At 38.2% G+C, this 16,721-nt stretch overlaps 1 protein-coding gene across 3 annotated transcripts in view; it reads left to right on the top strand.

The window, feature by feature from the left end:
• LOC138754772 (LIM/homeobox protein Lhx9-like) overlaps nt 1-16,721 on the top strand; it is a 488,372-nt gene that overhangs the window by 15,157 nt on the left and 456,494 nt on the right. For 2 of the 3 annotated variants that reach the window (XR_011351926.1, XR_011351925.1), the window contains one exon: nt 234-8,438. The gene's annotated coding sequence lies outside the window, so the exon portion shown is untranslated. Of the gene's footprint in view, nt 1-233; nt 8,439-9,646; nt 9,725-16,721 lie in introns of those variants that run through there. The other variant, XM_069919570.1, reaches the window with a different exon arrangement.

The following is a 16,721-nucleotide window of genomic DNA, read 5'->3' as shown; positions in this document are numbered from 1 at the left end:
TTATTATTTAAAAAAAAATAATTTCCTTTTTTTTGTTGTAGTTTTAAGAGGGGATCAGGGGAGGGGGTGTTTTTTTTCTTTTCTTTTTTCTTGTTTTTTTTTCTCTTGTGTTGTAAGAAATGTCTAAATTAAAGTTCGCTTCTCTTAATGTCCAGGGTTTAAATAATCCTATTAAGTGTAAGAAAGTACTTGCTTACTTAAAAAAATTAAAAGTTGATGTGGCTTTTTTGCAGGAAACTCATTTAACGGATAAGGAACATTTGAAACTTAAACGTGAATGGGTTGGACAAGTTTTTTATTCTTCTTTTAATTCAAAGGCAAAAGGAGTGGCAATTTTGGTGCACAAGAATCTACCATTTCAGTTACAGAATGAAGAAAAAAATGGTGGAAGATTATTAAAACTGAATTGTACAATCTTTAATGAGTCTTGGACTTTGCTTGATGTTTATGCTCCAAATGTTGAGGATACAGCTTTTGTTGTGGATATGTCTTTATTACTTGGACAAGCAAATTCTAATGTGATGATTGGGGGAGATTTAAATGTGGTATTGGAGCCTTTATTGGACAAGTATCCAAGAGCAATTAAGAAATCTAAAATGGCAGTGCAAGTGACTAACATGATGACAGATTGAATTTAGTTGATATTTGGCGAAGATTTAATCCTACAGAGAAAGATTTTTCTTTTTATTCTTCACGCTATAATTCTTTTTCAAGAATTGATTATTTTTTTAATTTCATCGCATTTGCAAGATAGGGTTATATCTGTGGATTATAAGGCAAGGTTGGTTTCAGATCATTCATTACTATTATTAGAATATCAGAGTTCGCAAGATGTTCAGAGAACAAGATGGAGATTTAATACTATGCTATTACAAAAACCAGAATTTATTAGTTATTTAAGAAAACAAATTGAGGTTTTTATTAGTAATAATATTAATTCTGTTTCTAGTCATTTTTTATGGGATGCAATGAAAGCTTTTTTACGAGGTCAAATTATTAGTTATGCTTCTAAAGTAAAGAAAGAGAGAATCAGAGAGATTGAAGATTTAGAGAAAAAGATAACTGTTACTGAAAAAAATTTCAAAAAAATGCTACTGAAATGCAAAAGAATCAGTTAACTAATTTAAAATTTAAATATAATGAATTACAAACATATCGGTTTGAATGTTTAATAAATCGAACTAAACATAAGTTTTATGAATGGGGTGAGAAAGCTCATAAAGTCCTTTCATGGCAGTTGAAAAAAGAACAATTATCTAGGATTATACCAGAAATTAGAAAGAAATCGGGCATTACTTTTAGACAAAAAGAAATTAATGAGGAATTTTGTAATTTTTATAACAAATTATATACTTCAGAATGTAAAGATGTAACTGAAGATGCAATAGATTCTTTTTTGAAAAATATTAAATTGTCACAACTGAATCAAGAAGATAGACAAGAATTGGATAAATCTTTTACAGAAAATGAAATTGAAATGGCGATAAGAGATATGCCAAATGGAAAGGCACCTGGTGAAGATGGGTTTTCTATAGAGTTTTATAAAACTTTTTATGTTGATATATCTTCTATTTATAAGGATGTAATACAGCAAATTTATAAAACTTTTCAATTACCTGAATCTTGTTCTAATGCTATAATTACAGTTATACCAAAAAAAGATAAAGATCCTTTACAGGTTTCTTCTTATCAACCAATATCGTTGTTAAATGTGGATTATAAAATAGTAGCTAAAGTTATGGCTAATAGATTAGCTCAATATTTACCTAAAATAATACATAAAGACCAAACAGGATTTATAAAAAATAGATATGCGTCTGATAATATTTTGCGTTTAATAACTTTGATAAATAAATTTAAATCTCAAATGAATTATCCAATAGTGGTTTCGTTGGATGCAGAAAAGGCTTTTGATAGAGTGGAATGGAAGTTTTTATTTAAAGTACTTGAGAAATTTTGTTTTGGTTCCTCGTTTATTGGATTGATAAAGGCTTTATATAATAGTCCGAAGGCTAGAGTTGCTACCAATGGGCAGATTTCAGAATCTTTTGATTTAACAAGGTCTACTAGGCAAGGATGCCCATTGTCACCTGTTTTATTTGCCATAGTTATTGAACCTTTGGCACAATTAATACGTCAAAATGAAAATGTTAAGGGTATGAGAGTTTTGAATGAGGAATATAAGATTAATTTATTTGCTGATGATGTTTTATTATATTTGGTGGATCCTGATATTTCTTTACCAGCAATTCAAGAATCTTTAGAAAATTATGGTCAATTATCTGGTTATAAGGTAAACTGGGCTAAAAGTGAAATTTTGTCAATTTGTAAAGATGATTATTCAATATATAAAAATATTATAAATTTGAAGTGGACTAAACAAATTAAATATTTAGGAATTAATGTTAATACAGAATATCAAGATTTATATTCAATTAATTATCTTCCTTTAATAAAAAAAGATTAAGTTAGACTTGATTAGGTGGAAGGATTTACCTTTAGGTTTATTGGGGAGGATTAACACTATAAAAATGAATATTTTTCCTCGGATACGGTATTTGTTTCAATCAATTCCTTATTTAAAAAAAAAGTTTTTTTAAGGATTTATATAAAGCAGTTAGAGACTTCTTATGGAAGGGAAAATTTCCGAGGGTAGCAATGAGAAAGTTGATGTGGGATTTTCAATTTGGAGGTTTGAGACTACCGAATTTTCAACATTATTATGAGGCAGCTCAATTTAAATTTCTTAGTGCATTAATGAATTCGGAGGACCCACCTAGTTGGGCAAAGATAGAAATGGCAGTTATTTTAGAAAAATTTCCACATGAGTTTTTGTTTCGATGGAATAAAAATTTATTACGAACTTATGATGTACCAATATTGAAACATTTATTGAACTTATGGACAAGTAAACTTAATAAATTGGGGTTTAAAAATAAATGGTCTGGGCGATTGCCATTATATAATAATCAACTTGTTCCTTTTACAGTCTCCAATATTACTTTGGAACAATGGGAAAGGAAAGGAATAAAAAATTTATCAGATTGTTTTTTTTGAAGGATGTTTTTGTTCTTTTGAGGAATTACAAAGGAAATTTGGTATTAGTGGAAATTCTGTATTTGTATACTATCAGTTAAGATCATTTGTAAAACAGGTATGTGGCCGACATATGATTTTATTGCCTGAAACTAGTTTTGAGAAATATGTACTTTCCATACCAAAAAAGGGGTATATATCTGATTTGTATTGTATTTTACAAGAAAATGAAAACAAGACAGATTGGGATAAAGATAAGTTGAAATGGGAAAAAGATTTAGGTTCTATAATAGCTGAAGAAGCCTAGATGGAAATTTGTCAGAATAGTATTCGGAAATTGATTAATGCTAGATTAGCGATGATTAATTATAATTTTAAACATCAATTATATTTAATACCAGAGAAATTTAAAAAGTTTGGTCTTAGTAAGGTAGATTGTTGTTTTCATTGTGATCAGACGGCAAATACTTTTTTACATACAGTTTGGTTTTGTGATTGATTGCAACAGTTTTGGAAAGGTATTCAATCTATATTTAATAGTTTATATAATATCTATGTTGTATTAGATCTTGATATATTTTTATTAGGGAATATGCAATCATTAATTGACTTAGGCTTAAATGATTATCAGATTTCTTTTATCTATTTAGCCTTAGCGGTGGCTAAGAAATGTATAGCGCTTACTTGGAAAGATAGAAATATACTAACCTTAGATAGGTGGTATTTAAAGATGAAGTCTTGTTTAATTATGGAAAAGATATCTTTTTCAATTCAAGATAAGATGTCTTTTTATAAGCTGAAGTGGACTCCATTTGTTAAGTACATGCAATTAAGTTTGATTTAAATATGTTTTATGTGTGATATTTTAGATTTGATAAGTTTTTTAAAATTAATATTTTTACTTTTTTTTTGTTCGTGATTTTTTTTAATATAATATTACTAACTTTATTAATTCTTCACTCTTTATTTTGGGGGGAAGGGTGGTTTTTTTTATATGTATAGATTTTTTTTTAGTGGCCGTATATATGGGGGGGGGTTAGACTGACTTAAGTTAGGTTATTAATGCTGTGTTGTAATAATTACTTTATTTTTATTTTTCTTTAAATGTAATTTTTTTGTTTTATTCATGTGATAAAATCTTTAAATAAAGTTTCAAAATAAAAGAATGGCGATAAAGTACATATAAAGATGTAAAAAATCTATATGTAAAGAACTAAAGAGGGAAAAGAAAAGGGAAGGAAGGGAGTAAGGTGAAAAAAGAGAGAGAGAGCTTTGTGTTTAAAACAAAAAGTGTTTTCTGGAGAGGGCTGGGTGGAGGGGGAATAACCGTCACTGCAAAATCAGTTTACACTGTGAACAAGATTGCAACCCAAATCAAAAGGGGAGTTGTGGTTGCCCGGCAAGGGGTATGGGGCATCTCAGAGAGGGGGGAACTTTTGGGGTTAAGGTATTAGTGGATGTGGGAACTGCGGGGGTACTTTGTCTTAAATGTGTTGTCGTACATTAAGTGTAATAAGAGAAAACTAAGAGATGAAAATGTGGAAAAGGAGGATGGAGGTGGAAAAGAGATGTATGCAAGATGGCCATGTTGAATTATATGACTATAAACATTAATGGGAATACATAACCAAATTAAAAGGAAGAGGCTACTAAATTTATTGAAGAGTGGACAAATAGATATAGCATTTGTGCAGGAAATGCATCTAACTGAAGTGGAACAAACTAAAGAGAGACTTGGTAGGACACGTACGGCAGCATCCTATAATTCAAAAGCTAGAGGTGTAGCCATACTATTTAACAAAAATGTACCAATCAAAATAGAGGAGGAAATAATAGATCCAGCAGGGAAGTATGTAATGATAAAATGTCAGATATACTCAGAACTTTTGAATTTGCTCAATATATACACACCTAAACAGGAGGATCAAAAGTTTCTGCAGGATTTTTTTTTTGAAGATTGCAGACACACAAGGAAATGCATTGATAGGAGGGGATTTTAACCTTAATTTGGACACAATGTTAGATAAAACTGGACAAAAGACAAGTAAAAAGAATAAAGTAGCCAAATTTATGGTTAAATCAATGCAGGAAATTAAACTTATGGATATATGGAGGAGGCAACACCCAACAGAGAAGGAATTTTCATATTATTTGAGTAGGCACAAAACTTAATCAAGGATTGATATGTTTTTGTTGTCAGCCTATATTCAATGGAGAGTTAGGAAAACTGAGTATAAAGCTAGACTACTATTAGATCATTCACCCCTATTATTAGTAATAGAACTGGAGAACATCCCACCAAGAACATATAGATGGAGGTTAAGCTCCATGGTACTTAGAAGACAGGAATTTAGGGAGTTTATTGAATGCCAAATTAAAACATATTTTGAAATAAACACAGAATCAGTGAAAGACAAATTTATTATGGGATGCAATGAAAGCAGATCATAAGTTATGTGACTAAGATGAAAAAGGAATACAATCGGGAAACAGACCAGTTGGAAAGGGAGATAGTAAGTACAGAAAAGGAATCAGTAAAAAGGGATGATATAATGAAAAGGAGAGAATTGGCAGACAAAAAATTAAATACGAAACATTACAAACGTAATGGAGAAGAACATAATGAAAACAAAGCAAAAGTATTATAAACTGGGAGAAAAAACACATAAAATACTACCTGGCAACTTAAAACAGAACAAGCTAAAAGAACTGTATTGGCATCAAGGAAAAAGCACAAACAAATTACATATAATCCAACAGAGATTAATGAAAACTTTAAGGAATTTTATGAACAACTGTATCAAACTGAGAATGAGGGGAAAGATGAGAAAATAGAGGAATTTTTAGCTAAAATTGAACTGCCGAAATTGCAAGAAGAGGAACAAAACAAACTAATTAAACCATTTGAAATAGAGGAAGTACAGGATATGTTAAAAAAGCTGCCGAACAATAAAACACCAGGAGAAGATGGATTTCCAATAGAATTTTATAAAACATTTAAAGAGTTATTAATTCCTCCTCTCCTGGAAGTAATGAACCAGGTAGAAGAAACACAAAACTTGCCAGATTCATGTAAGACAGCAATAATTACAGTGACACCAAAGACGGGGAAGGATCCATTAAAACCAGCATCATATAGACCGATATCTCTACTTAACTCAGATTATAAGATAATAGCGAAATTATTAGCAAACAGATTGGCCAATTGTGTACCTAAAATAGTAAAACAAGATCAAACTCGATTTATTAAGAAAAGACGAACAGCGGAAAATGTCTGCAAACTTATTAATCCAATCTACGCAGTTCAAGGAAATAAGAAACCAACAGTGGCTGTTGCTCTAAATGCAGAAAAAGCCTTTGACAGAGTAGAGTGGAATTACTTATTTAAAGTATTACAGAAGTTCAATCTACCAGAAAAATATATAAGTTGGATTAAAGCATTGTATAATGGACCGTTGGCAAAGGTAACAGTAAATGGATGTATCGAGTCGCTTTAAATTAAGTAGGTCAACTAGACAGGGATGTCCACTATCTCCCTCATTGTTCGCCTTAGTACCTTTGCCAGAACTGATAAGAATAGAAAATAAAATAAGAGATAAAAATAAAGGAGAGGGAGTATAAAATAATCTTATTTGCAGATGACATCATATTATACCTAAGAGAACCAGAGGTATCAGTAAAAGAATTACACAAGAAATTGAAGGAATATGGAGAAATATCGGGGTACAAGATGAATGCAAATAAAAGTGAAGTGATGCCAAGGAGTAATGCAGACTACACAGAATTAAAAAAGAATCACCATTTAAATGGCAAGCACAAGCAATCTGATACCTAGGGATCAGGTTAAATAATAACTTAAGCCACTTGTCCAAACTAAATTATCAGCCACTAATAAAGAAATTGCAGGAAGACTTAGAACGTTGAAAAGAATTACCATTAACGTTGATAGGGAGGGTAAATTGCATTAAAATGAATGTATTCCCAAGGATACAATACTTATTTCAAACATTATCATTTCCCTTAACAGAGAAATTCTTTAATGAACTAAAGAGAATAATAAGGAAATTCTTGCGGAAAGGGAGGAATCCAAGGGCAGCGTTAGATAAATTAGCAGAGAGGTATAATCAAGGTGGTTTACAGTTACCAAATTTTAGAAATTATTATAGAGCCGCACAATTGAGGTATTTATCAGATTTTTACCAGACAAGGGAAAAACCAGATTGGACTAAGATAGAACTAGATAAAATAGGGGAGAAGGTACCGGAACATATACTTTACACATAGAAAGATGCACTTAGAAAGGAATAAACCGAATGATCAAATACCAAAATTACTATTAATGCAAAATCTACTAATCCCTTTTACAATAGACAACCTTACCTTTAGAGAATGGGAGAGAAAAGGAATTAAAAAAAATAGAAAACTGTTTTTTGGGAAATAATTTATTAACATTTGAACAGTTGAAGTACAAATATGGAATAACTCATGGTACAATGTTTGCATATCAATTGAAAGCTTATTTAAAGGATAATTTGGAAACATCTTGAGATTACCTGAAGGAAGCAGCTTTGAATATGTGATTACACACACAATGATAATCAAAAGATTTATAACCAACATGTACATTAAGCTGCAAGATAAGGAAAATGAAATTAACTATAAACCTAAGCAGAAGTGGGAAAAGGATTGAAACATAAAGATAAAAAATGAAGTATGGGAAAGTTATGTTCTGGAGCTATGAAGAATACAATAAACACAAGGTTACGTATGATACAGTATAATTGGTTACACAGGGTATATATTATTCCTCAAAAATTTAAACAATAGGATTCAACATTATCAGATAGATGTTTTCGCTGTAAGAAGGAAATGGGAACAATATTACATGCAACTTGGGCAAATATGTTTTGGGAAGAATTAAATCAGATACTAAATAAAATTACAAAAAATAACATACCAAAAAAACCAGAGATATTTCTTTTAAGTAACATAAGAAGTAGAGAATTAGTCCTCAAATTGGATAAAGTGAAAAAAAGATTTATTATCATAGCCTTAGCGAAGGCAAAAAAATGTATAATGTCAACTTGTAAAATGGAAGAGAGCATGAGTATACAGCAGTGGTACATGGAAATGAATAAATGTATTCCATTGGAATAATAACATATAATTTAAAAAATAAAGTCACAATGTTTGAACAAATTTGGGAACCATATATGGAACATATCAGAGAGAGCTTGCCTACGACCTCCATCCCCTAAAATGAGAATGAAAATGACAAGAAGATGAAACGACTAGATTTAGTGTGTAATAAATAGATGACGCATTTTTCTTGTTTATTTTCCTTTGTGTGAAAATATTGTTTTATGGTTTTATTGTATATGTTGAATATTTATGGGTTTTGGAGGGGGTGTGGGTAGTGGGGAGGGAGGGAAAGCAGGGAAAAAAGGGGAGAAAAGACCACCGTGTAAATTTAATGATCTACGTTTGTACATATTTTGGTTGATATGGTTCACAATGTGAAAAATAAAAAATTATAAAAAAATATGAGATGTTTAAATCAAAGGAATTACTCCAAACATTCTATCGAGTCAGAATTTATTGCCATGAGCAAGTCACAAAATGGGTTGGTTTTTGGTGTCATTAAATGTGCAATTATTGCTATAGATTACACACAAAAAAAAGAAATTAGTGGAAAGAAAATGAGGAAGTGGATGGTCATTGTCCTTTCAGAAATCTGGCAAAGGGCAAGAGACTGTTTTTGTATTGTTGGGTACTCATCTTCAGGATCCTGTACCTCCCTGACGATAGCAGTGTGAAGAGGGCGTGGGCTGGGTGGTGGGGGGTACATGAGGGTGGAGGCTGCTTTCTTAAGATACCACCTCTTGTAGATGTCCTCGATGAAGTGAAGACCATGGTGGTGCTGGCTGAGTTCGCAACTCTCGATACTCTTTTCCTGTCCTGCGCACTGGGCCTCCACACCTGACAGTGATGCAACCAGTCAGCACGCTCTCCAAGGTACACCTATAGAAGATGACATTCCGAATCCCCTCAAACTCCTCACTAAGTATTGCCGCTGGCGAGCCTCCTCCCTGATTGCATTAATATAGAGGCCCCAGATGTTGTTACCCAGGAATTTGAAGTTCTCAAGCCCTTCCACTGTTCTGGTTCGTGTTCTCCTGATTTCTCCCTCCTGAAGTCCACAATCTGCTCCATAGTTTGATAACTCTGAGTGCAGGGTTGTTGTCGGTACTCCACTCATTTGGTTGATCATAAATCAAATGTTTGTTACTTGAAGAATGGGATCCATGTAATTTCATCCTACAGTGGTTTTATACAGTAAAAATTCTTATTCAGAATTCCAGCAACAGGCCATAAAAAGCAGAAAATAAGTGGGTAACAGAATACAGAAGTTTAAAATTGACACATCTCGCTGACGGTGCACCAATCATGCAACTGGAAAATTTACTTCTCCACCATTTACCAATCTCCATAGGTGCTGGATACCAGGGCATTACTGTACAAGCATTGATTATGTCAGGCAGCACACAAAGGGTTAGCAAGGGCACCTGCTCAAGAGTGCAGACAATTTAACAGGATTTTATATTTCCAGGTTCATCAAGTGGCAACTTGGTTTACAAGAGGTCAATGTTTGAGATGGCAAGCTCAAGCTTTGTTCGCATTGCAGGAGGTAAGAGCTGCATTACTAGAGGATTAGCTTCCTTTACCAGTTTCTTACACATTGTTTTAATTTCCTTTGCAATCATTTTAGCCCCCCACAAAGAAAAGTAGGCAAACAAGATGAGAAATCTTCGTGAGATTTTAGCAATGTTGGAAAATGCAATGAGTGGGTCTCAATAAATGCAGACTCTCATAATTCAATAGTTTTAACAGATGGAGAATGGGACTGGAATACACCTTTGTTGGCAATTTTAGGTTTCTGTATATCCTCCTCTTTATATAAACCGACTAACAATCTGAGAATTAAAGATAGTTTGAGAATGTGAATGTGAAAGTGGATGAAAGTCCACTTGGAAGTCTAGTAGGGTAGTGTTGTTTGGGAAGGGAAAAGTTTAGTGGGTTCAAAGAGCAACAAAACTGGACATTGGCTGAACACATAAGGAGATCGTATCAGCCATAAAACACACTTGTACTTTCAATCACGAACCATAGTATAATCAGTTACATCGGACTTAAAACTACTGACAAAAGAAACTGCTTACCTTCTTACGAACACAGTACCACCCAGTCACATCGGACTTAACACTACCGACACGAGAAAATGCTTACACTCGTACCGACACAGTATCAACCAGTCACATCGGACTTAACACTACCGACACGAGAAACTGCATACGCCCGTGCCTACACAGTACCACCCAGTCGCGTCAGACTTAACACTACCGACACGAGAAACTGCTTACACTCTTACGAACACAGTACCACCCAGCCACATCGGACTCAACACTACCGACACGAGAAATTGCTTAAACACGAATCAACACAGTACCACCAAAACACATCGGAATTAACACTACCGACACGAGAAACTGCTTACACTCTTACCTACACAGTACCACCCAGTCAAATCGGACATAACACTACCGACATGAGAAACTGTATATACTCGTATCTACAAAGTACCACCCAGTCTCATCGGACTAAACAGTACCGACACGAGAATCTGCTTCCACTCGTACCGACACAGAACCACCCAGTCACATCGGACTTAATGAAACCGACACGAGAAACTGCTTACACGTACCGACAAAGTATCACCCAGCCACATCGGACTTGAGACGACCGACCTGAGAAACTGCTTACACTCGGACCTACACCCTACCACCCAGTCACATCGGACTTAACACTACGGACACGAGAAACTGCTTACCCTCGTACCTACACAGTACCACCCAGTCACATCGGATTTGACACTACCAAAACGAGAAATTGTTTATACTCGTACATAGACAGTACCACCCAGTTTCATCGGACAAAACACTACTGACACTAGAAACTGCTTACATTTGTACCAACACAGTACCACCCAGTCACATCGGACTTGCATACACTCGTACCAACACAGTACCACCCAGTCACATTGAACTTAACAAAACCGACACGAGAAACTGCATATAATCGTACCAACACAGTACCATCCAGTCATGTCGGAATTAACACTACCGACATGAGAAACTGCTTACACAGGTTCCAACACAGTACCACCCATTCACATCCGACTTAATACTACCCACACGAAAAACAGCTTACCCTCGTACCTACACTGTACCAGCCAGTCACATCGGACTTAACACTACCGACATGAGAAACTTCTTACCCTCGTACCAACACAGTACCACCCAGTCACATCAGACATAACACTACCGACACGAGAAACAGCTTACGCCCGTGCCTACACAGTACCACCCAGTCACATTGACACAACCTACACGAGAAACTGCTTACACTCGTACCTCCACATTACCACCCAGTCACATCGGACTTGAGATGACCGAACTGAGACACTGCTTACACTTGTACCAACACGGTACCACGCAGTCACATCGGACTTAACGCTACCGACACGAAAAACAGCTTACCCTCGTACCAACAGAGTACCATCCCGTCACATCGGACTTAACACTACCGACACGAGAAATGCTTACACTCGTACCTCCACAGTACCACCCAGTCACATCGGACTTCACACTACCGAAACAAGAAACTGGTTACGCTCGTACCAACACAGTGCCACCCAGTCACATCGGACTTAACTCTACCGACACGAGAAACTGCTTACACTCATACCTCCACAGTACCACCCAGTCACATCGGACTTCACACGACCGAAACAAGAAACTGCTTACGCTCGTACCAACACAGTGCCACCCAGTCAAATCGGACATAACACTACCGATACGAGAAACTGTATATACTCGTATCTACACAATACCACCCAGTCTCATCGGACTAAACAGTACCGACACGAGAATCTGCTTCCACTCGTACCGACACAGAACCACCCAGTCACATCGAACTTAATGCTACCGACACGAGAAACTGCTTACACTCGTACCGACACAATACCACCCAGCCACATCGGACTTGAGACGACCGATCTGAGAAACTGCTTACGCTCGTACTAACACAGTACCACCCACTCACATCGGACGTAACACTACCCACACTAGAAACTGTTTACACTTGTATCTACATTGTACAACCTCGTCTCATCGGACTAAGCATTACCTACACGAAAAACTGCTTGCACTCGTACCTACATAGTCCCACCCAGTCACATTGGACTTGTGACGACCGACTGAGAAACTGCTTACACTTGTACCAACACAGTACCACCCAGTCACATCGGACTTCACACGACCGAAACAAGAAACTGCTTACGCTCGTACCAACACAGTGCAACCTAGTCAAATCGGACATAACACTACCGACACGACAAACTGTATATACTCGTATCTACACAGTACCACCCAGTCTCATCGGACTAAACAGTACCGACACGAGAAACTGCTTCCACTCTTACCTCCACAGTACCACCCAGTCACATCGGACTTCACACGACCGAAACAAGAAACTGCTTACGCTCGTACCAACACAATACCACCCAGTCACATTGGACATAACACTCCCGAAACAAGAAACTGCTTTCACTCGGACCTACACCCGACCATCCAGTCACATCGGACTTAACACTACTGACACTACTGACACGAGAAACTGCTTACCCTCGAACCAAAACAGTTCCACACAATCACATCGGATTTAACACTACCAACACAACAAACTGTTTATACTCGTATATAGACAGTACCACCCAGTCGCATCGGACAAAACACAACTGACACTAGAAACTGCTTCCACTCGTAACGACACATTACCACCCAGTCACATAGGACTTAACGCTAGCGACACGAGAAACAGCTTACCCTCTTTCCAACAGAGTACCACCCCGTCACATCGGACTTAACACTACCGACACGAGAAACTGCTTCCACTCTTACCTCCACAGTACCACCCAGTCACATTGGACTTCACACGACCAAAACAAGAAACTGCTTATGCTCGTACCAACACAGTAGTGCCACCAAGTCAAATCGGACATAACACTACCGACACGAGAAACTGTATATACTCGTATCTTAACAGTACCACCCAGTCTCATCGGAGTAAACAGGACCGACACGGCAATCTACTTCCACTCGTACCGACACAGAACCACCCAGTCACATAGGACTTAACGCTAACGACACGAGAAACAGCTTACCCTCGTACCTACACAGTCCCACCCTGTCACATCGGACGTAACACTACCAACACGAGAAACTGCTTACACTCTTACCTACACTGTACCACCCAGTCACATCGGAATTAACACTACCGACACGAGAAACTGCTTCCACTCTTACCTCCACAGTACCACCCAGTCACATCGGACTTCACACGACCGAAACAAGAAACTGCTTACGCTCGTACCAACACAGTGCCACCCAGTCAAATCGGACATAACACTACCGACACGAGAAACTGTATATACTCGTATCTTCACAGTACCACCCAGTCTCATCGGAGTAAACAGGACCGACACGGCAATCTGCTTCCACTCGTACCGACACAGAACCACCCAGTCACATAGGACTTAACGCTACCGACACGAGAAACAGCTTACCCTCGTACCTACACAGTCCCACCCTGTCACATCGGACGTAACACTACCAACACGAGAAACTGCTTACACTCTTACCTACACTGTACCACCCAGTCACATCGGAATTAACACTACCGACACGAGAAACTGCTTACACTCTTTCCTACACTACTGTACCACCCAGCCACATCGTAATTGAGACGACCGACCTGAGAAACCTCTTATACGAGTACCAACACAATACCACCCAGTCACATCGGACATAACACTCCCGAAACAAGAAACTGCTTTCACTCGGACCTACACCCGACCATCCAGTCACATCGGACTTAACACTACTGACACGAGAAACTGCTTACCCTCGAACCAACATAGTTCCACACAATCACATCGGATTTAACACTGCCAACACAACAAACTGTTAAAACTCGTATATAGACAGTATCACCCAGTCTCATCGGACAAAACACAACTGACACTAGAAACTGCTTCCACTCGTAACGACACATTACCACACAGTCACATTGGACTTAACGCTACCGACACGAGAAACAGATTACCCTCTTTCCAACAGAGTACCACCCAGTCACATCGGACTTAACGCCACTGACACGAGAAACTGCTTACCCTCGTATCAACACAGTACCACCAAAACACATCGGAATTAACACTACCGACACGAGAAACAGCTTACACACTTACCTACACAGTACCAACCAGTCACATCGGACTTAACGCTACCGACACGAGAAACAGCTTACCCTCGTACCAACAGAGTATCAACCCTTCACATCGGACTTAACACTACCGACACGAGAAATGCTTACACTCGTACGTACATAGTGCCACCCAGTCACAACGGACTTAACTCTCCCGACACGACAAACTGTATATACTTGTATCTACACAGTACCACCCAGTCTCATCGGAATAAACAGTACCGACACGAGAATCTGCTTCCACTCGTACCTACGCAGTACCACCCACTCACATCAGACTTAACACTACCCACACGAGAAACTGTTTACACTCGTACCTACACTGTACAACCTAGTCTCATCGGACTAAACACTACCGACACGAAAAACTGTTTGTACTCGTACCTACACAGTACCACCTTGTCACAACGGACTTGAGACGACCGAACTGAGAAACTGCTTACACTCGTACCAACATAGAACAACCCAGCCACATCAGCCTTGACTCTATCGACACGAGAAACAGCTTACCCTTGTAACTACACTGTACCACCCAGTCACATCGGACTTAACACAACCGACACGAGAAACTGCATACAACCGTACAAACACAGTATCATCCAGTCACGTCGGAATTAACACTACCGACACGAGAAACTGTTTACACTTGTACCAACACAGTACCACGCTGTCACATTGGACTTGACACAACCGACACAGGAAACTGCTTACACTCGTACTGACACATTACCACCCAGCCACATCGGACTTGCATACACTCGTACCTCCACAGTCGCACCCAGTCACATTCGACAGAACACCACCGACACGAGAAACTGCTTACACTCGTACCTACACCGTACCACCCAGTCACATTGGACTTAACACAACCGACACGAGAAACTGCATACAATCGTACCAACACAGTATCATCCAGTCACGTCGGAATTAACACTACCGACACGAGAAACAGCTTACACTCTTACCTACACAGTACCAACCAGTCACATCGGACTTAACACTACCGACACGAGAAACAGCTTACACTCTTACCTACACAGTACCAACCAGTCACATCGGACTTAATGCTACCGACACGAGAAACAGCTTACCCTCGTACCAACAGAGTATCAACCCTTCACATCGTACTTAACACTACCGACACGAGAAATGCTTACACTCGTACGTACATAGTGCCACCCAGTCACAACGGACTTAACTCTCCCGACACGACAAACTGTATATACTTGTATCTACACAGTACCACCCAGTCTCATCGGAATAAACAGTACCGACACGAGAATCTGCTTCCACTCGTACCTACGCAGTACCACCCACTCACATCAGACTTAACACTACCCACACGAGAAACTGTTTACACTCGTATCTACACTGTACAAACTAGTCTCATCGGACTAAACACTACCGACACGAAAAACTGTTTGTACTCGTACCTACACAGTACCACCTTGTCACAACGGACTTGAGACGACCGAACTGAGAAACTGCTTACACTCGTACCAACATAGAACAACCCAGCCACATCAGCCTTGACTCTATCGACACGAGAAACAGCTTACCCTTGTAACTACACTGTACCACCCAGTCACATCGGACTTAACACTACCGACACGAGAAAGTGCATACACTCGTACCAACACAGTACCACCCAGTCACATCGGACTTAACACTACCGACACGAGAAACTGTTTACACTTGTACCAACACAGTACAACGCTGTCACATTGGACTTGACACAACCGACACAGGAAACTGCTTACACTCGTACTGACACATTACCACCTAGCCACATCGGACTTGCATACACTCGTACCTCCACAGTCGCACCCAGTCACATTCGACATAACACCACCGACATGAGAAACTGCTTACACTCGTACCTACACCGTACCACCCAGTCACATTGGACTTAACACAACCGACACGAGAAACTGCATACAATCGTACCAACACAGTATCATCCAGTCACGTCGGAATTAACACTACCGATACGAGAAACTGCTTACACTCGTACCGAATCAGTACCACCCAGTCACATCGGACTTAAAACTACCGACACGAGAAACAGCTTACACTCGTACCAACACAGTACCACTCAGTTACATCGGACTTAACACTACCGACACGAGAAACTCTTTACACTCGTACCTCCACAGTCGCACCCAGTCACATTGGACATAACACCACCGACACGAGGAACTGCTTACACTCGTACCTACACCGTACCACCCAGTCACATCGGACTTAACACTACCGACACGACAAAGTGCATACACTCGTACCAACACAGTACCACGCAGGCT

Source organism: Narcine bancroftii, chromosome 2, assembly GCF_036971445.1.
Source record: "Narcine bancroftii isolate sNarBan1 chromosome 2, sNarBan1.hap1, whole genome shotgun sequence".
NCBI lineage: Eukaryota > Metazoa > Chordata > Chondrichthyes > Torpediniformes > Narcinidae > Narcine > Narcine bancroftii.
Note: the sequence above shows the minus strand (reverse complement) of the source record. Positions and strands in the feature narration are given on the sequence as shown.